The 23,402-nt window shown below is 36.9% G+C and overlaps 1 pseudogene; it reads right to left on the bottom strand.

Annotated features, from left to right (window-relative positions):
* Window positions 1-4,777: 4,777 nt before the first annotated feature.
* Window positions 4,778-12,933, bottom strand: LOC125856787 (pentatricopeptide repeat-containing protein At4g21065-like; annotated as a pseudogene).
* Window positions 12,934-23,402: the final 10,469 nt, after the last annotated feature.

Below are 23,402 nucleotides of genomic sequence, written 5' to 3'. Positions count from 1 at the left end.
TTTTCGGTCCACATCCATAAAAGGCTACACTTACTGGTAGGGGTGTCAAATATGGCATGAAATTGCTGGTCCACCCATTCCAGGCCAAAATCTTGAGGACAAGATAATTTCATATTAGATTGACCCTCTTAATCTAACTGAACATAACTCATTTGTAAACTGACCTTTAAATTTTGTCAAATTCTAGCCCATTTAAAAATTTACTTTAATTTGGGTTTACTGCTAAAAAATCACTTTGATTGTTAATATGGATTGGGGTCGAATCTCTGGGTTTTTGGTCTCGACTGAAAGTTAAGTATCAGGTTCCGAATCTCGAGGATTGGGTCTCGGTTGAAGGTTAGGGTTAGATCTCGAAATGTTGTCGGGGTAAGTACTCTAGTTCTTTGTCGAATCTCAAGTTAGAGTCAAAGGGTCTTGTGGCTTGGGTATCGAGTCTTGGGGTCAGGATCGGGTTTTGGGTCTCGTGTCCTAGGTCTTAGGTTGAGGCTGAGGGTTGGGACTTATATCCTAGGTATCAAGGCTCAAATCTTGAGTAAGGGTTAGATTCCGGGTCAGGTTAAGAGTCTTAGTTCATGGTTGAAACTCAAGTCGAAGTCCAAAGTTAGGGTAAGGTCTAATTAGATGGTTTCATCCTGATGAGAATCTTCTTAAATATAACATTGATGCTTCTTTTGACCTTACTTTGGGAGGAAGATAATTGATATGCTACTCCGTGATTCTCATGGAAACTCCATGAGAGGTTGCTGCAGTAGATTAGATACGCCACATGACTCACTCATGGTCAAGGCCTTGGGTGTTCAAGAAGCACTAAGCTAGCTAAAGGAACACTTTGCACCAATTATAATTATGTAGATTGATAGTCTTTTGGTTAAACTAGTGTTGTAAAAATCTAGCGGCAACAACTCTTATTTTTATGTTATTATTCATGACAGTAAAGTAAATGTGTGGCTTTACTTCTATTTCCTTGTCTTTTGTTAAAAGAGAAGAGAACTAGATCCCCCATCTTTACTTCATGATCTACTGAACTTTAATTTGATTAATAATTCATTAGAATGCCATTTAAAATAAATATGATGTAATGTATCTCATACATCAAAAAACTAATGCACATTCGAGACAAATGAATCCAAATACCAGCATATCAATTGTAAGAGAACTAAACTCATGCCATACTAAACAATGATAATGTTTGTTCAGACGTTTGCTGGTTACCTAGTAGCGATTCTCCTATTTCTTCATGTAGGATAGATCAGCTTCTCCACATCCCAGCTAGCTCAACCTTTCTAGAATGTGTGAATAACTTTCCATGCCTCACCTTATATAAAGATCATCACCATTCGAAAGAGGAAAATTATTCAAAATGATTGACAACAAGACCGGATCAACTTTAGTTAGTAGGCTAACTGCTTCCAATAATTTAGAGTGCTGGATAATGTCCGATGAAATACATTAGCATGCAGTGCTAAATATTCTTCTTGAACCATAAACAGGAATATTGAAACTGTTTTCATATGCAAGTGATCTAATACACGATGAAGAAGTTTGTACCAAGTTAGGTTCATCTGATATTGTCACTAACAATATTATACAACTAAATGGATCTCGAAGTTTAAGTAGGTGAGACCAGAAGAACGTTAATGGAATAGTGAATATGGAATTCAGTCAAATGGTTCTTTTCCATTGTGACAAATATCCAAAGATTACCTCACTAAGCAATGATAGCTGAGTATTCTGAGAAAAGCTTAACAATACAAAAATCAAAGAATGTGAAGGATATGGAGGATACAGAGTACACAGAGCATGACCCCTTCTAATGGCTTAAAGTTAAGCTCCAAAAAATAACATGCAAATGGATGCGTAAGTGATTATACTTTCAAAGCCTTCAAGGGAATACCTTAAAAGCGGACACATGCTACAGGTGCAATAGAAGTCAGATGATTTTCAATTCTCTCTTTTCATAGATTATATCAACGCAAATGCATTTAACTACTTTGAGTAGTACAAATACCAAGGCTTCATTTTCCATATTTTGATTACAACAAAAACTACATCAGCATGACATGTTCACTGCTAGCTTCTCCTTCTTTCAGCAACTACGATTTAACTTCAAGATAAATGAAGATAGCACTGGTTTATTAAGCTCACTTGAGTATTGACAATCATAAAAGTTTTGAATTTGATTACCCATGTAGTCAACCCAATACATGGAAATGCCTCATAGTTTTTAACCAGAGTTTCAGGCCATGCAGATGTGCCACTTTAAGGGTACACCAACTTCTAAGTAGAATTCCAAGATTGAACCTTAACCGCATGTTACAGTAGTTGAAGGAGACAACAAATCATTTACCAGTGTTAGAATAGGAATAGGTTTATACAATCCTATTAGAATATGAATAGGTTTATACAATCCTACTAGAATAAGAATAGGTTTATACAATCCTATTTGAATAGGAATAGGAATAGAAATAGAAATAAGAATACTACTTGGTAAAGGATTGTATTGTGGTGTATATAAATAAAGTCTCAATGTAATAATGTAGACACAACAACAATTCAATAATATTCTTTTCCAATATTTTTCACATGGTATCAGAGGCTCTACGATCTTGGTAGGGAATCAAAGAGCTTCCACTGCCGGCGGGTGTCTATTACCCATATATGTTGCCCGTCTGGCCAATGATTATGTTGAGAAAAGTAGGATCAATGATATATGAACATATTCAAGGGAAGAAATCTCAATTAGACAGGTCACCGTGTTTCAATTTCTGGTGACTTTCTAGGGCTGTTTTGTGTCAACCCCATATCCGTCGGTATTTGTGTAGCACCGTGCCGTCATTCCGGTGACTACTTTTTCATATTTAATTTGTGTAGCACCGTTCCATCATTTTGGTGACTACTTTTTCATATTTAATTTGTGTATCACCATGCGATCTTTCGGCTGCTACTTTTTCATATCTGGTTTGCATAGTACCACACCATTTTTCTGGTGACTACTTTTAATATTGTATTTGTGTAGCATCTTGCCATCCTTTCAGTGACTACCTTTTTTTGCGTATCTGATTTGTGTAGCACCGTGCATCTCTCCAGACTACTTTTCATATTTCATTTGTGTAGTGCCATGGATTTTTCCGAACTATTTTCTCATATCTAAGTTGCATAGCATCATGTGTCTTTTTAGTGACTCCTTGAATTTGATTTGCATAGTTCCATTCATCTTTCTGGTGACTCCACAAAGCTGATATACGTAGGTTTGTGCCATCATTCCAACCCTACCTGTATAATTTTTCTTTTTTAGTAGGGTCGTGCCATCATTCCGACCCTACCCATATTATTTCTCTTTTTCAATGGGGTCGTTCCATCAATTCAAACTATTCTATATAATTTCTATTTTCTTGTTGGGTCATGACATCATTCTGACCTTACCCATATAATTTTATTTCTTAGATTGTGACCACTTTTAGCCATCAAATCTAATACTCCGGCATATGAGCATGTTTCGACCAGTTTTCTTGGTGACTTGTTTAATATCGACTCATCTATTGATTCCAACATGATCCATATACTTTATACTAGATTTTGAGCACTTTNATTGTATTTGTGTAGCATCTTGCCATCCTTTCAGTGACTACCTTTTTTTGCATATCTGATTTGCGTAGCACCGTGCGTCTCTCCGGACTACTTTTCATATTTCATTTGTGTAGTGCCATGGATTTTTCCGAACCATTTTCTCATATCTAAGTTGCATAGCATCATGTGTCTTTTTAGTGACTCCTCGGATTTGATTTGCATAGTTCCATTCATCTTTCTGGTGACTCCACAAAGCTGATATACGTAGGTTTGTGCCATCATTCCAACCCTACCTGTATAATTTTTCTTTTTTAGTAGGGTCGTGCCATCATTCCGACCCTACCCATATTATTTCTCTTTTTCAATGGGATCGTTCCATCAATTCAAACTATCCTATATAATTTCTATTTTCTTGTTGGGTCATGACATCATTCCGACCTTACCCATATAATTTTATTTCTTAGATTGTGACCACTTTTAGCCATCAAATCTAATACTCCGGCATATGAGCATGTTTCGACCAGTTTTCTTGGTGACTTGTTTAATATCGACTCATCTATTGATTCCAACATGATCCATATACTTTATACTAGATTTTGAGCACTTTGTTGCTCAGGGAGTTTAGTCGCCTTGTATGTCGATTATGTTAGTCACTCTATGGTCTGAAATAATCTTTGCAAGTTTGGTTTGGAAGTTCAACACTGTAATTTTATCATTCTGTGTTTTATCGGCATTATGCATCAAATCTAGTATTTCATGAGAAGACTAAGCACATTGAGATTGACTGTCAAATTTGTGAAGTCGAGTGATCAACTTGCAGATATCTCACCAAACCCCTCACTGGTCCTCGTGTTAATTACATTTGTAACAAGCTATACATGAATTGTATGCACTAGCTTGATGGGGAGTGTTAGAATATGAATAGGTTTATACAATCCTATTAGAATAGGAATAGGTTTATACAATCCTACTTGAATAGGAATAGGTTTATACAATCCTATTAGAATAGGAATAGGAATAGAAATAGAAATAGGAATACTACTTGGTAAAGGATTGTATTGTAGTGTCTATAAATAAGGTCTCAATGTAATAATGTAGACACAACAATAATTCAATAATATTCTTTTCCAATATTTTTCCCAACCAGTATCAAAGATAATTGCCCCAAAAAAGGTAGAATGGATATAGGAGATTCATAAAGCTGAGTACTTTAACTGCTTTCTTCTGAAGAACTACCAAATGACTGCACGGGTGCCAGGAAATTTCTCTATCTTTTTCGCTTTCATAGGTGATCTTAAGCTATTCGCGTCATTGCAATAACAAAAAATATAAGACAAACTGGATGCAAGTACATAGGTTGTTTCGATACCAGACTCTCTTTTGAGGAGAATATCTCTTATATTTTCTTTTGTGAAGGAATATGACCGTGATGCTTACAACCACTGATGAAACTCCTCAATATCATAGAATAAGGCTCGATGGGCATGCTCCTTGTAATATTCATAAGCTTCTTTTAATTCTCTAGCATGTCCAAACAGGTCTACCATGTATCCGTAATGTTCCATAGTTGGCATGATTTTATAAATACTTACCATTTTTTCAAAATATTCACTGTCCACATCAACAAGGCCAATATGACTACAAGCATATAAGATTACAGAAAATGATAAACTGATTCTTCCATTCTTGCAAACAAGGACACAAGTTCTTCTCCATGGCCATGATCAACAAGACCAAAAATCATAATGGTCCAGGTCTGCAGATTTTTATCGCTCATTGAATTAAATATGCAGAAAGCCTGCTGTATATGACCACATTTTGCATACATGTCCAGGAGGGCTGTTTCCAGTTCAGCATGTAGTTCAATACCACCGGTAACAATGGGCGAGTGTATACATTAACCTAATCTGATATTCAGGATATGAATACATACCCCTAGCAAGCTAACCAAAGTGTCAGAATTCAGCTTTTCATTTGCTAGCTTCTTTTATTGGAACAGGAGCAGAGCATATGAAGGCAAGTTACTGAGGTGTCCAGAAAAACATTGCCTATTATGACATTGAAAAGCCAGACAGAAAGAAGAAACAGTAAAAGAAAGAAGGCAAGACAATCATATTTTCATACCTCCGACACAAAAAGAGAGGTCAACATGTAGTTCAATACCACCGGTAACAATGTGCGAGTGTATACATTAACCTAATCTGATATTCAGGATATGAATACATACCCCTAGCAAGCTAACCAAAGTGTCAGAATTCGGCTTTTCATTTGCTAGCTTCTTTTATTGGAACAGGAGCAGAGCATCTGAAGGCAAGTTACTGAGGTGTCCAGAAAAACATTGACTATTATGACTTTGAAAAGCCAGACAGAAAGAAGAAACAATAAAAGAAAGAAGGCAAGACAATCATATTTTTAGACCTCTGACACAAAAAGAGAGGTCAAGGTAGAAAATATAAATTCGCATGCCAAGAAGGGATGAAAAACTATCATAAAAACCCATTAAACAGGTCAATATATGATCAGCTACAAAAAACTATTCAACTTATTCTTCGTCTATAAAAGTAGAACTGATTCACTATATGACAAAAATGAGCATACCATGTTGCTCACATGGAGTGGAACGTGGCTTAAAATTTATAGAATTCACTTAGGTGATATCCTAAAATCACACCTTTACGATATCAAATGAAATCAAATAAGATCGAAAAGTATTGAAAAAACGGTTGGAGACCCCTGCAGGGAGAACAAGTAGAATTGTTTTCATTACTTCAACTCTGAGGATCAATAGCCAAATGTTTGGAGACTTCATCAGGACAAATGCAACACCCCTTATACTCTCCCATGTAAAAGCAAAATTGACCAAAGTATCATTATAAAGTTGTCCTTTCAATGTTAATTTAAAAATTATCTCAAAAGAAACTTAAGTTTTGGATTTTTCAGTTCTAAGCTACAGATAACATTTCACATGGGAATCCACTCATTGCAATTTGGACAACTGAAACAGTTGCAGTGTTTGACTATTAAACCAAGCTACTGTCCATAGTCCACCTTAGCCAGTTAGTTTTAGAAAACTCATAACCATTGTAGCACCGAATTAGCTTCCTCTTTCCAAAAGTTTTGTAGGTAAAAAAGTCCAAAGATTGGTTTGCAAAACTCGGGTTTCAAAGCTCAGTGTTTCTATTAGACATGAATGTAGAGAGAGATTCCAAAATAAAAATACTAACATGCTCTGTTGTATGCAAAAATTTAATAAATACAACAGTGAGACCAGCACACCTAAATATTAGCCAATCTATATTAGTGAAATGCTTAGAACAATAACTTTGCAGAAACAATAAATAACAAAGTTTAAAGCATGTTTTCAAAACCATAAATTAAAAACTAGTAAAGAAAACACAATCTGTAACAAAAACAGTAACAATATTGACAAAAAGAAAATCGAGACCACTGAATGCAAAGTGTCCTTAAGAAAATTATTCCTCTCAAGTATTCAAGGTTAAAGGAAATATCCTCCTAGAATAGAACAATTTTACTCATTAGTGTATCGGTACCAAAAATAATGGTGTCAGCAAACCACTCAATGTGAGCAAAGTACACTAGAATACTAGATTTAGTTGTGCAAAAGCAGAAGAAGTTCAAAAATTACATAGTGAAAAGTTTGACGAATCACAAGTAGTTATAGCCATCAAGTATTGTTTCTGAAAGTTTGCAACCTTCCCGACAGTCACTTAAAAAATGACTATTTTTGAAAGTTTGCAACCTTTCAGAATAGTAATTAAATAAACAGTGGGAAATAAATCTGGGAAAGAAACTACGCGGATCCGGTTTAGAAATTGGATCACAGATCAAAACCGAAACTGGGTAACAAATCCGGTTCAGAAATGGGGCCTTTTGGGCTGGCTAAATTTAATGATTAAATAATTAGCACCTAATTAACTAATTAATTAATTAATTAATAAAATAAAACTTTTTCCAAAAAATAATCTCTCAATCGATCATTTTTCAAAGTTGAAGTCGAAGTCGTAGCCGTAGCCAAAGCCGAGCCAAGCGACAATGACACTGGCGCGTGGGTGTAGCACCTCAAAAATTTCTAAGTTAAGCTCTAAACCATTCTTGAATTGTGTATAAGTTCGTACCGAGTGATTCTTAATTTTTCTTAGATGCTAAGTTAAATTCTTTAGTGTGGGAATGATTTTGGATATCAATTAAGGTCACTAGAACCCCTTAACACAAAGTTGAGTTGAAAGCTTCCTTACCGATTGAGTTTTGACATAAGATTCTATATAGGTCAACTTGAAAAGATCATATATCTAATCACATAATGAAAGTGGTCCATGACCTATCGAGTCTTCTTTCCAATGCCACCAAGTTTGCCTCATTTCAAGTTTGGAGTAAAAGGTTGAAAATTTTAGTGAAACCTTGTCGGGCAAGTGAAGTTCCACGGAAGGTTATACGGCCCGTGATCGCAACCCCTTTCCCCGCGATTGTGATTAGTTATTTGGTCTGGTCTTTTAAATTAAGACCGTACCTTGATCAACATTATTTCCAAAAAATTATTTGGTGATTGTGGGAGCTCTAGAAGTCTGTTTAAAGTGATTCGAAGCCCAATGTGTTCAAAATATTTGGAGATACATGGGTGATCAATCGGAGAATGTAGAGGAGTCTCCATTTGAGGTAAAATCCACTGTTTAGGGGTTGAATTACCTCTTTTTGTGTTCTTAAAAAATTGGTGAATTATGCATGTAGATTGTTTGAGTTGTTCCAAGACCCAAATTGTATTCTTTTCTGGGACACAAGTTCGGGGAGTCATTATGATCTTTTGACGGAGTCAATTCTGGAATTTTAGGCGCGGGCCCCACATCTCCTGTTTTGACTCCAAATTGGTTACTTTTTTGTTTTATGTGAACTTACTGTCTAAACGACCATATTAGCATTGTGATTCTATAATTGATAGAACAACAACATTTGAAGGTTGTTCGTAAGGAAAAAACTCCAGAGAAGTGATTTTGGAGCACATACATTCAGCCTAAAGGTACGCTATGACTTCCCATTCGTTATATTGAGCTTGATTATGTGAAAGCATGAATTGTTTGAATTTGGTGTGGGTATATAGTTGAGTATGATTAAATTACTTAGAATCCATGCTTTAGGTGTTTATCGAGCTTTTCGAGATTAGAAGAATGTCAATTGCTAAATGTGTTCCTCAACTTTTGGTATGCCTTGGTGATTGTCTTTATTCATTGCCTTGGGCAAGTTTGGCCTTAGTCTAGGCTTAGACTAGTGCTTTCCATAGACTCACAGTATTTGGAGCCGTTTTGCCTTAGTTTTGCTCTGACATTATTTTAGAGGGTTTAACTCCCTGTAGACTGGTGTAGCAGACTTGGGTCTGATAGAATGAACCTAAGAGTAAGCATTGACTCAGCTTTGATGACCTTCTATCCATTCTCCCTATTTCTATGGCATGTGTTTCCAATTGAGATGTCGGGCTTCACTTGGCGGCATGGGATTGAAATTGGTTCGAGTTTGAAGTATTGTGCTGATTATCGAGGAGTAGACATCGTTCCACGGTGGTTCTTTGATGACGAGTTGATATGAGAACCTTTGAAAGCTATTATAGTTGCAAATTAAAGGCCTGGTGATGTTGCTCATTATCCTCTATAGAGTTGATTTATGCTTAATTGCAGATTAAAGGTATGGATATCTGATCTTCAGGCACAGTCCGTGATTCAGGCTCATTATCCTCTATGGAGTTGATATCTATCAGCTTTTTCTTGGTTTACTTGGAGGCCTATCCATAATTAGAGGTCTAGGCTATGTCCTCTACAATTCTTTAGGGAGATTTATTCGAGGTCTGTGACAACGTATGACTTTCATTACTAAATGGAAGAACTTTTCAAACTAGTTGATGCTATGCACCCTATGGCTCTGTACTCACCGTGACTTGTTCTTATTAGTGTTAGCTATTCTGTATACCCATCGAGCTTATGGGGGTCCATTTGAGATTTACTTTAACTTGCGTATGAGTGTACGTTCTGGGTTTATAGGGGCCAGTTAGGTTTAGTTAGCTTTAATTTTTTTGTTCTTAGTACACTCATTTGCACCCCATTTAAATTCTACTCTTTTGACCTCTGTATGTGTTTTATTCTAGCATTTCAAATTGCTTTTACTTTTCTTGCTCAGTCAGCTTTTGATGCCTACTGAGTACCTATTGTTTTGGTACTCATGCTACAATCTATTTGTTTCAGGATATAGGTCCAAGCACCAACTACTAGTGTTGATATTCTAGCCTATTGCAGCTCCAGTTCAGAGGCGAAGGTGAGCAGGCATCCTAGAAATACCTATCTGTATCTATATTTTGTTGGTCGTCTTTTAGTTTGAGACAAGCTTTGTACTTTTGGTCCACTTTAGGGAACTTTTTTACTTTAGTAGCTCTGTACTTGTGATTTACAGGTTCTAGGAGGGATATTTTATTGTATATACATCCATGAAGCAATTAAGTACACCATATTTAAAGCACACAACCAAGTATAAAATTACCGTCTTGCCCTCGTCTGGAAGCAGACATGTCATCCATGATCTGCTTCCTAATCTCTTATTACAAGTAGAAAAACATAAAGTATTCCTTAAAGTAAAACATAGTTTATGAGGAATAACCATTATAACTTGGTCCATCATTTGGTCCACACAGTTACATGTACAAGTGTTAAATATGGCTTGAAAATTGGTGGTCCACCCAATTCACCCAAAATCTTTGGCACAAGATAGTTTCATATTGGGTTGACCCTTTAAATCTAACCTAACATAACTCATTTTAAAGTGATCTCTAAATTTTGTCAAACTGTAGCACATTATAAAGATTTGCTTTAATTTGGGTTTACTGCTAAAAAATTCACTTTGATTTTTAATATGGGTTGGGGTCGAGTCTCGAGGTTTTGATATCGACTGAAGGTAATGCCTCAGGTTTTGAATCTCAAGGATTGGGTCTCAGGTAAAGGTTAGAGTTAGCTCTCGAATCATTCTCGGGGGTAGCAACTCAATTAGTTAAAGAAATGTAATAACAATTCAGTTTACATATAATGTAATATAATACTATGGGAGTTTCTCTAACTGACAACCAACACTATGAGCCTAAGTGATGATACAACGTCTTGCCCACACTGCCAAAACTGTTCTATACTTTGTCGTCATATAGAATGCTTCAACTATGTGGATCCACTAGTCTATGCTAAAAAGCACTGAGGAATCATCTAAAAAGTATGATCCTTTCTACCATGATGGCTACATGGTTTATGGAGACTTAAGTTATTATGAACTCGCGTCCCCATATTGGTGCTCAATACTACTCCCAAAATATACTCAGTTCATTTGTTTTAAAAACAAAACTCTCTCTGTGATTTGAGATAATTACTCAAAAACTAGCTCAAAAGCTCTCTTGGAAATCAGTGTTTCCTTTCTTACTCAAATGTGAAAACATTTTAACTCTTGGGAATACTTAGTTCCTGTATAATCTTTGAAGATATGAAATTTACTCTTACTCTTTACTCAACCCAAATCTTACGTCTTAAAACAAGGTTAAAACGTTTGTAAATGATTTTTGGAAAACTCTATGAACGTCTCTTGACTTAATTCTTAACCTGTTGACTTGACTCTTAACCTTCCTTGAATTGAATTATGGATTCGAGGTTCATGATCTCATGTTTATGGATGATTTCATGATGTTTAGACTTACCTTAGAGTATAGAAATTGACTATAAAACATAGGTATGTTGCTAAGGAACTAATAAGGAAAGAAGGGGGAAAAAGGGAGAACTGGCGTCCCTGGTGTTCTGAGAGGCACGGGGCGCCAGCCCTGCCCAGGTGAATTCCGACTTTTCTTCTTCATTTTTTCAACTCTAAACCCCCTATTTCAACTTAGTTCTTTCCCTAAACACTTGGAATTGACTATATCCTCAATATATGTAAGATTCTACTCGAAATCACCCCTAAAAGCATGAATCAAACTCAAGAACTACTCCACAATACCAACAACAAGAACTTTGAACAATATCAACAAAATCTATCAAGAACTATACTTTCAAAAACAAAAATTCGTTGAAATAAATTCATATTTTGTGCGTGGGTGAACTAACCCAACGCTATGTGATATCACATACTTTGTAGGGATTAACCCTGGCGAAATCCACACAAAAATCTCCAAGAAATCGATGAATCCTTGCTTCTTCTCCTCTTCTTTTCTCTTCTCTAAAAACCCTAGCTCTTTTTGAAAAGCGTAAACTGACCCAAATCAGTTTTAACCCCCAACTTAATTACCAAAAACGAAATCAAAATAATAAGTTATGGAAAGGACCATAACGCCCTTCAAAAATTCGGTTTGACTTTCATTAACTAGACAACCCAACTTCAAATGGACATATCTCACTCATACAAACTCGGAATTGAGTAAACTCAGTTGCGTTGGAAAGATAAGTCAAAGATATTTCCTACGGTATTTGGAAGCACACCTAACGAGTTGTGGTTGTTTGAATTTGACCCAAAACTCAAACTTAACATAACTTAACCAATTTTCTAGAGTTTTTATTCATTCCTAAAATGACTCTTTCTAATGCTAGCTCTTTCTAGTTTTTTCAAATAGCAAGATGTTACAGTATCCTCATCTCTTTCCTTCCGATTCCATTTAAGCTTCAGGTAATAGTTCCTCTCCAGTATCCAAGTTTACTCTTGCATAAATTCAGTCTTAGTATCATGTTCTTTCATTTAGTCTTGCATTTTCAGCGTATTTGCATGTTCTTGGAACTGAGTTCAGTCAGAAATTGGTTTCTAGTACTTAATGGTAGGGTTGCAGCTCTTTCCCACCATACTCAGCTAGCTTAGGCTTCATTCGAGAAAGAATGTTCCCAAGGGAGAGATATTGTAACACCTCGGAAATCAAACTTAGAAGTTTCGGTAGAAAACCAACAGAAGTTGGTGAACCACGACAGGGTTCAAGGACCGTGAAAGGAACCACAGTCTGTCGACCTACCTGTGGTTCACACCCAGCAAAAAAGAGGTGGACCACGGGAGCCTTCACGGGCCGTGGAGCACCCCACGAGCCATGGAAAGGCTCGTGTAAGCTAGATAGAACCTTCCTAGCTCAGGCATCAGACCATGGAGCCCTCCATGGGCTGTAGTCTTGATGAAGGGCCATGGGAGGGTCTGTGGACCTGATCCAACAGACCACCAGCCCAAGCGAAGAACCACATTAACCTTCATGGTCCGTGGTCCTTCACACGGGCTATGGTAGGGCTCAGGGTCGAACCACCCAGAACCAGTAGCTACTGGACAAGGACCATGACCCACTTGAGGTTCGTGGTCCTTATGACGATCCATCAGAAGGCTCGTGGTCGGCCCTCGTCAGATTTTAAGTGGGGTTATTTTGGTCTTTTCCCCTATGCGTTAGACACTTAAATTAGATCGTTTAACCCCTTAAATATGTAGTTTTGGTCAGTTTAAGCTTAGTAACTTAGTCAGAACCTACCCTAATTATTCATTCGAAAAAATCAAGCTAAACTTTGAGCAAAAGAAGAGAAAACAGTCGACCAATCCCTCTCCAAGCGCAGCAGGTTTTCCTCTCCAGCCCCAAAATCGAAAGATTTCTCCATGAAATTCGTCACCATGTACGTGGGATTTCATTGTTGGATTCCTTTATTTCACTAGGTTCGTGGATTTCAGTCAGAAACTTGATTCCCTAAATATTGCTTAGACCTAGGGTATCTAGAACTTCAAACAATTGTTGTGATTTAGCTTTTATGGTATTTCTAATCATATTATTATGTTTTCATAACAATGTAGCTTAGTTCCTGCATGACTTTCAGAACCCTAGTTGTGTTGATTCGTTTAGTTCATGAATTACACTAGCTAGGACAGATAAACAGATATACATGCCTCAGTTTTCAATGTTTCATTATTAGTATTTAATGTTGCATTTTTAGTTAGCATGTTAGAATATCGAGTCATTCATTATATTTCACTTATGTTGTATTGTACACATTTCTAGTTGGGAGTAGACTTAACACCGAGTTGGACTAGTGTCAGTCACCCCCATAGTCCCAGAACTACGTGCCCTTGTAGGTTTATAAGTCCCCTCTGTGGGCATCATGTTTAGTGATCATGCCAGTCATGCCTCTATACTCTTGACAAGGTATATTGGGTCCTCTCGATGGGGTGTAAACATCAGACGCCACATTTAGCTCATGTGGTTTTATGTTGGTGAATAGTAGCTCCCACAGTCAGTTTCTAGTACATTGACCAGGTTTCAATTATAATTCAGAATTCAGTTTCAGCGTGTTATGTATTGGTCATTTCATTAAGTTAGTTCATATTCAATATATCTCAGTATCTTTATCATGTTCAGATTATATCATTGCTAAGTATGCTTTGTACAGTTATATGTTTGTTTAGCTTTATCCTATCCTGCATGCTCATTACCTTTCAAGTACTGACATATACTCTGCGCTACATCTTTTCATGATGTAGGTTGAGGTCCTCAACATCCAGATCACGTGTAGATCGGTTCCTGATCCGTATTTAGCAGTATCAGTGGTGAGTCCTCATTCTTCAAGGATGATAGACATGTTCTTTATATTTCAGTCTTTTATTTTCGTTTCAGTTTTACTAGAGTTAGCTGGGGGCATGTCCTAGAATCTCTAGTTTTATAGGCTTATTTCAGACAAAGACAAATTCAACTTTAGTATTTGAGTTATAGTTCAGTATCTTAAACTCTTGCTTAGTATTTATTTAGAGAAAATGGTCAAAAGCCCCCCTAATCTATATCCAGATTTCCAACTACACACTTTAACTTTACGGGAGTCCTATCACCCACCTCAATTATTTATAACGGTAATAATTACCCCCCTAAAGGCTTAGTTGGCAATGTGAGTGTATTTCACTCTCTTTGAAAGAGTGAACATAAAAAAACTATAACTAAAACTTTATTTTTAATATCTTATTTATTTTGTTTCTTCTCCATAGAAATATAAAACAAATCTCTCCATCATTCACCACCTCTAAACATATGCTGCCACCATCATAGTCGTTGCTGCCACCACCATTTTTACTAAATTATTTATTGTTGATTCATAATAAATTTTCAAACTCATGTAATACTCTTGAAAAATCAATCAACCCAAATAAATTGTAGATATATTTACATATATTTATATCATACAAAAAGATTTTGGATCACATTTGAGAAAAAAATGATAAAGATGGAGGTGGAGGTGGTAACAACGATTTCTCATAAGACAATGGTGAAAAGGGTGGAGGCCCGACGAATTCACCTTGTGAGGAAGATAAAAAAAATACCCATAATGTATCCCCTAATATTTTCCCAAATCAAGCTTTCACAAAAAAAAGGGCTTCAAAAAGATTGAAGAAGAAAGGATGAAGAAGAAGGAGAGAAAACTTTTTTAAAAAAGTTTAATTGGTGAAATACACATGTCAAGCGCGTGTGCCTCACCACAAGGCAGATGGCTGGTTATCACGTTTAAGGGGATATTTAATCCATTTTAAAATAGTTTAACGGGGGGCTTAATAGGACCCCCATGAAGTATAAGTGTGCAGTTGAAAATCTGAATATAGATTAGGGGGAGGGGTATTTAACTAATTTCTCTATTTATTTATTTAGATTACTATTGGTTATTCCCCACTTTAAGTTAATTATGGTTTTAAGCTTCCGCATAGTATATTTTATTTAGTAATATTTTAGTATGCTTATGATATGCCTGCTCAGGGTTAGCTTGGGGTCACTCGTGATCCTAGATCCCGTGTTTGCATCACGGGGTAGCCTCGGGGGGTGACAGAAATGGTGTCGTTTGGGTTGACTAAATTTAATGATTAAATAATTAGATACTAATTAAATACATAATTAATTAAATAATTAAATAAAACTTTATCCAAAAAATAATCTCTTAATCGATCATTTTTCAAAGTACAATTCATAGTCGTAGCCAAAGCCAATGCAAGCGACAATGCAACCGGCGTGATTAACACCCCAAAAATATCTAAGTTAAGCTCCAAACCATTCTTGAATTATGTATAAGGTCGTACCGAGTGATTCTTAATTGTTCTTAGATGCTAAAATAAATTCTTTAGTGTGGGAATGATTTTGGATATCAATTAAGGTCACTAGAACCCCTAGCACAAAGTTGAGTTGAAAGCTTCCTTACCGATTAAGTTTTGATGTAAGATTCTATATAGGTCAACTTCAAATGATCATATCTCTCATCACATAATGAATTATGTGGCCCATGACCTATCACATTAAATGTCGTTTAGTCCTCTTTCCAATGCCACCAAGTTTGCCTCATTTCAAGTTTGGAGTAACAGGCCAATCCCATTTTAGTGAAGCCTTGTAGGGAAAGTGAATTTTCACGGCCTGCTATACGGCCCGTGAAGTGCTTCACAGACTGTGAAGCCTTAAACGGTCCGTGAAACCTCCCTTTTAAGGCACCTCGACAGTTTTTTAAGCTGGGTCATTTTGGTCTTTCCATATGTCTTTGGTACATAAACTACGTCATTTTAATCCCTATTATAAGCCTAAGACACGACGTATTACACCTAAATAAGGGCTTAGAAAGTGTTAATCGACTCTTTTACGTTCATTAACACTTCAAGTCATTAGAGAAAGATTCTAAGAGGAGAAAAGCTAGTGTTTCAAGCATTCTTCGTGTTTCATCGATTTTGCCAAAAAATTTGTTCTTCGAGGTATGTAAGGCTATCATAGTGGTGGACTAATTCGTCCTCACGCTCTACATCTACTTTCAAATAAGTACACAAGTAATCTATGATTTTATCCTTATATTCGAGTATTCTTGAGATGAGTTACTTTTGAGTTCCTGATTCTTTTTTGAAAATATATTCCTAATTATTGAATTGCTATACGTTATGCATTTGAGGTTCTTGAGTTGATTCATTAATATCTATATTTCAGTATGAACCCTATGAATTGAGTATTCCTGAGATGAGTAGTATCATCGAGTTCTGAGTTCTTGAGTTCAGATAACTGAGTTTTATATATTGTTATTGGGATTCTTAAGTTGATTCTTTCATGTTTATATTTTAGCATGAACCCTATTTTGAGTTATAGAACTTGAAAATATTTTAAAGCCAACATTTATGTTTTAAACTGAGTTTTATAAGGAAGTGAAAAGGAGTTTGAGAAAGAGTATAATGGAACTAAGTATTTTCCAAATGTTTCATTTTTTTCATGAAGAAAGAGAGTATTATTTATTTTGAGAATAGAGAAACTTTGATTTCTAAATAAATTTATGAGTTCATAGATATTTAAGAGTAGTCTCCTATTTTAAGAGGATGGTTTGAGAAATTATCTCAAAATAGAGAAATAGTATATTTTATACATCTGAGCATAAGTATATGTATATTATTGTGATTAGTATTGAGCATTGATATATTGATGAGTTCAGACAATTCAAAGTTCTGATAAACCATGTATGCCAACAAGGGTAAATGATCATACTTTTTGGATGAATCCTTAGTGCCCTTAGCCACAACTTCGTGGATCAACTTAGTTGAGGTGTCCTATATCTTTGCAAGGTATATGACAGTTCAGGCAGCATGGGCGAGATGATGTATCATTACATAGCTCTATTGATGGTTGTTGGTTAGAGAATCTCCTAATAGAGTTAAAGTGTATTTCATATAACACATATTATGTTAAGTTTAGAGATGAGTAAGTATTTTTGAAACGCTTGAAATGATTTAACTCCTTTATTTCTTTACATTCATCTTGAGTACATCATTGTCTATTGTAGTCCTTTCATTAAGCTATTTAGCCTCGGCTATATTACATATTTGTACATTCAATGAACTGATGTCATTTGACCTATATTTTTTATGATGCAGATATTTGTGTTGAGGGTCATCAATAGGCGCTTTTTTTAGATCACTTTACACTTGAGATAGCTTGGGTGAGCCTCCTTGCATTCTGGAGGACTTCACATTTATTTTTTAGTCAATTGTCTTGAGAGATATCGTGGGTCTCGTCTCGACATCCATCTTGAGTAATAGAGGCTTCATATATAGATAGAGTTAAGGAGTCTCTCACTATTTACTTTTCCTCGAGGGGTATTTGCAAACTATTATACGTATGTCATTAAGTATTTTTTAGACATTTGGAGTTGAGTATTTACTTAGATTTTAAATGTTCTGAAATTTGTTTTTAAGTTTATTATCGCTTGAATAAGTCTTCTGCTAAGTAGTCAGCAATACTAAGGGTCGTTGGGGACAACCAATGGTTCTCGAGTGCGGCCACATCTAGGGTGTAGGCTCAGGGCCTGACAAACTTGGTATCAGAGTCAGGTTTCAAGTGTCCTAGGATTTCTATGAAGTTGTGTCAGTAGGATCTATTTATGGTTCTAATGCCCCACTTCTATATATGAGGACTACATACATTTAAGAAAAGTTTCCCTTCTTTCATACTCCAAATTGTGCAATAAAACTGTGTCATAGAGAACTTATTCGAACTAGTGTATTTCTCAGATCTATTCGACTACCTCTCACACTCAAGGTAATTGAAAAGGAAAGCCCAGATCCTTATTAATGAGTTACTCTAAGCAAAATAGTTCAGAAAGTCATAGGACTGTAGAGGGGCTTGAGAGAAGCTCGTGAGTGAGCTGAAGTTTCTAGATTAGAAAGAATGCACCCTTATTCATATAAATCATGCTTCTGAGCTAAAAGAGAGATGTACTCTTAGATACTCTTCTTTAAAAATCTTGTTTCAAATGATACCCTTTAAGAAAGGGAGTACATTTTTCAATGGCTGGGTAGTATTTCCACCCGGAAGTAGTGTGATTTGAGATATTATGAGTCAGTAGTAGTGGAAGTTCCTAGAGTTAAACGAATGCATGCAAAAATGTAGTAATCTAAGAAATGGAGATAGTGATGAGGTATATTATGTTATTGCTGTCATGCACCAAGTAAGTTATTAATGAGGAGTTTTCCTTATGGGTAGAGTCATAGTTACTAGTTAGGATGAGTTAGAGTATATTGTAACTAGAAGGGAGTTTATGTCGATGTGCCATTGTGTTAGTGAAAACCAAGTATAGATGTTGAATAAAAGAGCAGAGTAGTCACAAGATGATAGACCTAAGCTAGACTTATGATTTTTAAAGGGAAACACCAATGGTATTCTGAAGGTTATATAATTAATTAGGCAATGATGTATAGTGAAAAGGGTAAAAATAACATGGATTGAAAAAAAGTGGCACTAATATATAAATAGGTAGACTAAGAGATAAACATTGACTACTTGCCATAAGATTGTAACGACCGGGTTCCATCGTTATAGAAAATCCAACGAAGAAAAATTTTGTGTCAGAAAACTTTTTCATAGTAACTTGGAATTTCTCAACCTAGTCCAGATTTGGACGAAATTGGAATCATTAAGGTGTAGGGAAATTAGGTAACAATCGGGTGAGTTAATTATGATTTTGATTACATGAATAGTTAGATAGGTCGTTAAGGAATCCGTACGACCCTACAAAATTGAATTCGGGTGAGTAGAACTCCCGAAATCGATCTTAGCGTGAACGGTATTTTCTAAGTGTCGTTGGTTAAAGGTGTGTTGTGAAATAGGGTTCTTGAAACTATTAAAATAGCTCACTGGTTTCGTGCAAGCCGCTGGGGTGGGATTTCTGCCACTAGGGCGGGGCCGCTGTAGCGGGGTGAGGACTGTTGTGGCGGGTACGATGCGACTTAAGGTCGTAAATAAACCCCAAAACGTCTTTATTCTGCACTATTCAGTTTTTAGAGCTGAGGAACGAACCCCAGGCGATTCTTGACAGTTTTTCACCATTCTTGAGGCTAAATGTAAGATTTTAACTCCCCAAATACATTTTTCGATTCGTCGAATGTAATCTAATGGGTAATTATCGATGGGGGAGGGTTTTGATCTTGAATCTATGGTGGAAACAACCCTATTTTGGATACTTGGGATTATGGTTATGATCTAGGGTTCATAGAATTGTTAGCATTTGGGTAATTAGTGATTGTTTATTGATTCCCGTGTTATTATGATTGTTTGTAGACCAAGAACAAGCGGAACGAATCCGGAAAAGGAAGGATCAAGTTTCTTAGGGTTTTAAGCTTGTTTTGAGGTAGACGATGGTTGTGATTCTATGGTTGTGTGATGTATGTTTGTCTTGCTTCATTATGATACATGTTTGTATACGAATGAAACATTATTGATCACATTAATTGTAAATTAGGAAATATGAATGATGAATGCCATTAATCATGACTTAATTGTATGATTATGAGAATGCACTTTGTGTTTGTGATTGTGGCTTGTTGATTGGATTGAGTTTTACGTTCCAACACATTAACTTGGATCGGTTGCCACATTCTAGCATAATTATGGGATCGATTGCCTCGTTTCGGCATAATCATTGGATCGGGTACCACGTTTCGGTATGCTAACTGTTTGGGTTTGGGTTCCATGAGAGAACTAATGATTCGATATAATTGTTTATCTTGAGAATGTGAAACTATACCTTGTTCGTAAATGTTGATAATCTTGTACATGTTCGATATATGCATGTGATTATATTGTTGTATTAGCTTATGTACGTTACACTTAGTGGGATAGCCCCGTGATCCCAGTAGTACACTGTAGGTGTGTATTGATACTGCACTTGCTCTTTCTTTGTTGAGTACATGACATCTTCAAGCAGCTATTAACATACCTCGCTTAGAAAATTAGTGATCGTTCGAATTCAAGGGTGAGCTAATTCTTTCGGGCTGCCATGGGTTCTCTTTCGTCTATGGCCACCATTTCGGACTTAGACTTTTCTAGTTAGTTATTAGTTCATGAGTTTGGGGTTGTGACCCTTCTTGTTTAGACTTGTTGAACTTTAGATGTTTTGGTACATTGACTTTCAGGTTCTAGGTGTATTTTCCACATTGTTTAGTCATTAGATCTTTGAGAAGTTTATGGGAACATCAGTCTTTAGCTATTTAAGTTGATTCCGTAGCTTAAATGCTTAGTTTTTGGTTTAGTTGCATGGTTCGGGTTGTAGTAATGGTTTTCCCACCGGAGGGTTAGTGTGGTTGCCAATCACGATGGCCTAGGTCCTGACAAAGTTGGTATCATAGCCTAGGTCCGTTGATCTCTATGTACTAGAACGAGTCTAGTAGAGTCTTGCGGAACGGTACGAGGACGCCTTTACTTTTCTTTGAGAGGCTATAAGACTTTAGGAAATCTCTCTGTTTTCTCTTGTCTTCTTTGATGCTATGACTTGATTCTAATTGGTATCGGGCGATTCAAATTGATATCTAACCTCCTTCACTCTTCTGTCCGCAGATAGTTAATACTAGATTCAACGGAGTCAAGCCCATTGCTCCCGTCAATGCTCCAGTTGAGGAATTTGCAGCGAGATATTGCGATCGAGGCAGAGGTAGAAGAAGAGATAAGGGTAGAGGCCGATGAAGAGTGGCACCTACTAGAGATACTGGTCAAAGTTTCTCCCCAAAATGAGGCCCCTCCCGTACATCACGAAGAGATAGAAGAGGTTATCGATTTTGAGAATGTTGAGGATGTGGGACCAGAGAAAGAGGTGCAAGCTGAGACGACAGGTATCCCTCCCTTAGACCCAGTGTTAGCTCAACAAATTATGTCGTTCTTAAAAGGAGTGGTTGGTCCTGGAGTGCTTCCCTCTTTTCAAGCAACTCAAGCTCCTACCAATCCCCCTATTGCTATCACTGCGCCCAAGGTGGGTGGAACTGGAGGTAATGATGCTTTCTTCCATCCTTTGTTGGGTTCTGTTATGACTACGTTTTTGAAGCTAAAGCCTCTTGTGTTTCTTGGTTCTGAGAATCAGGATGCTTATGAGTTTATCCTAGACTTCTATGAGAGGCTTCATAAGTTGGGAATTGTCCATCAGCACAGGGTTGAGTTCGTGATCTTTCAACTTCAGGGTGAGGCTAAGCAACGATGGAAAGCTTATATGGAATGTAGATCTTCAACTTTACCTCCACTTACTTGAACCCAATTTCATGCTCTGTTTCTAGAGAAAAATGTGCCTAGGACTTTGAGGGATCGAAAGAAGGATGAGTTCATGGCTTTGGAGGATGGTGGTATGTTTGTGGTTGCTTATGAGGCCAAGTTCCATTCTTTTTCTAGATATGCTACTCAATTGGTGACTACTGAGGAGGAGAGGATCCATTTATTTATTACGGGACTAAATTCTGAGTTGCAAGTATTAACTGTTCATATGACCTTTGCAGGGAGGAGCTTTAATGAGGTAACAGACTATGTTAAGAAAGTGGAGGTGGTGAGGTGAGACGGTCAGACTAAGGCATTGGCAAAAAGGGCCAAAAATTCAGGCAACTTTCATGGTTCTTATTCTAGAGGTTTAGGTAGGCCAACGCTTGCAGCTAAGCCAATTCAGACCGCTATGCCATCCTCTAAAAATAATTACTCGGGAAATCTGCCTCATAATTTGTTTCAGTATAGCCAGGGAGTCGCACCTTCAGAGGGTAGCAAGCCATATTTTGATCGTACATGTTGCAACTATGGTGAATGTAGGCATATGAGGAGATATTATCCCCACCCACAAGTGTTGGACTCCATGCAGTAGCAGTATAGAGCAGTGGTACCCGCGGGGAATGGTAATAATGGTCGAGGGCATCCACAAGGTGTGTGAGGAGGTAATCAGTGAGGCCGTTGAGGTAGAAGAATGGTAATGCAGGTAGGGGTAACGTGCAACCAACATGGGAAGTGGCTCATCAAGATGATAGGTCTCAGTGTTATGCATTTCTGAGCAAAAATGAGGTAGAGGTGTCTGACGCAGCAATCACAGTTACTATTCTTATCTGTGACTGGATGGCTAATGTGTTATTTGATTCGGGTTCTACTTATTCCTATGTATCTGTGCAATTTGCCTCAGAATTTGCTATGATTTGTGATACACTTGATGCCCCCATCCATGTTTCTACCCCAGTTGGAAAGTCTGTCATAGTCACCTATGTATATCGTGCTTGTCCTATTTTGTTTAAGGGTTTTCAGACTTGGGCTGATTTGGTGATTTTGGATATGACTGATTTTGATATAATCTTAGGCATGACTTAGTTGTCTCCCTATTATGTTGTGCTTAATTGTAACACTAAGTCTGTGACTCTAAAAATTCCGGGAAGGGAAAAATTAGAGTAGGAAGGGGTGTACAAGCCTAAGCAAGCTAAGATCATATCCTTCATTCGGGCTAGTAAACTGGTAGAGCAGGGTTGTTGGGCTTATTTGGCTCATACTAGGGATGTTGAGGTTGAGACTCCATCTATTGAGTCTATTCCTGTAGTGTCAGAATTTGGAGAAGTGTTTCCTAATGACTTGCCTAGTATGCCTCCAGATAGAGATATAGATTTTTGCATTGATTTGGAGCCTAGTACGCGCCCTATTTCTATTCCTCCATATCATATGACCTTAATAGAATTAAGAGAACTTAAGGCTCAAATCAAAGAGCTTCTTGATAAGGGATTTATTCGACTTTGTGCTTCCCCATGGGGTGCCTCAGTTTTGTTTGTTAAGAAAAAAATGGTAGTATGAGAATGTATATAGATTACCGGCAATTGAATGGGGTAACTATTCGAAACAAGTAGCCTTTGCCTCGAATAGATGATCTTTTTGACCAATTGCAAGGTGCATCAGTTGAAAATTAGGCCTGAAGATGTGCCCAAGACGACATTTAGAACCTGCTATGGGCACTACAAATTTCTACCCATGTCCTTTGGATTGACTAATGCGCCAACAACTTTCATGAGTTTGATGAATGGGGTGTTCAAGTCAT

Source organism: Solanum stenotomum, chromosome 1 (genome assembly GCF_019186545.1).
Source record: "Solanum stenotomum isolate F172 chromosome 1, ASM1918654v1, whole genome shotgun sequence".
NCBI lineage: Eukaryota > Viridiplantae > Streptophyta > Magnoliopsida > Solanales > Solanaceae > Solanum > Solanum stenotomum.
The sequence above is the reverse complement of the archived record's forward strand: the minus strand, read 5'-3'. Positions and strand labels throughout refer to the sequence as shown.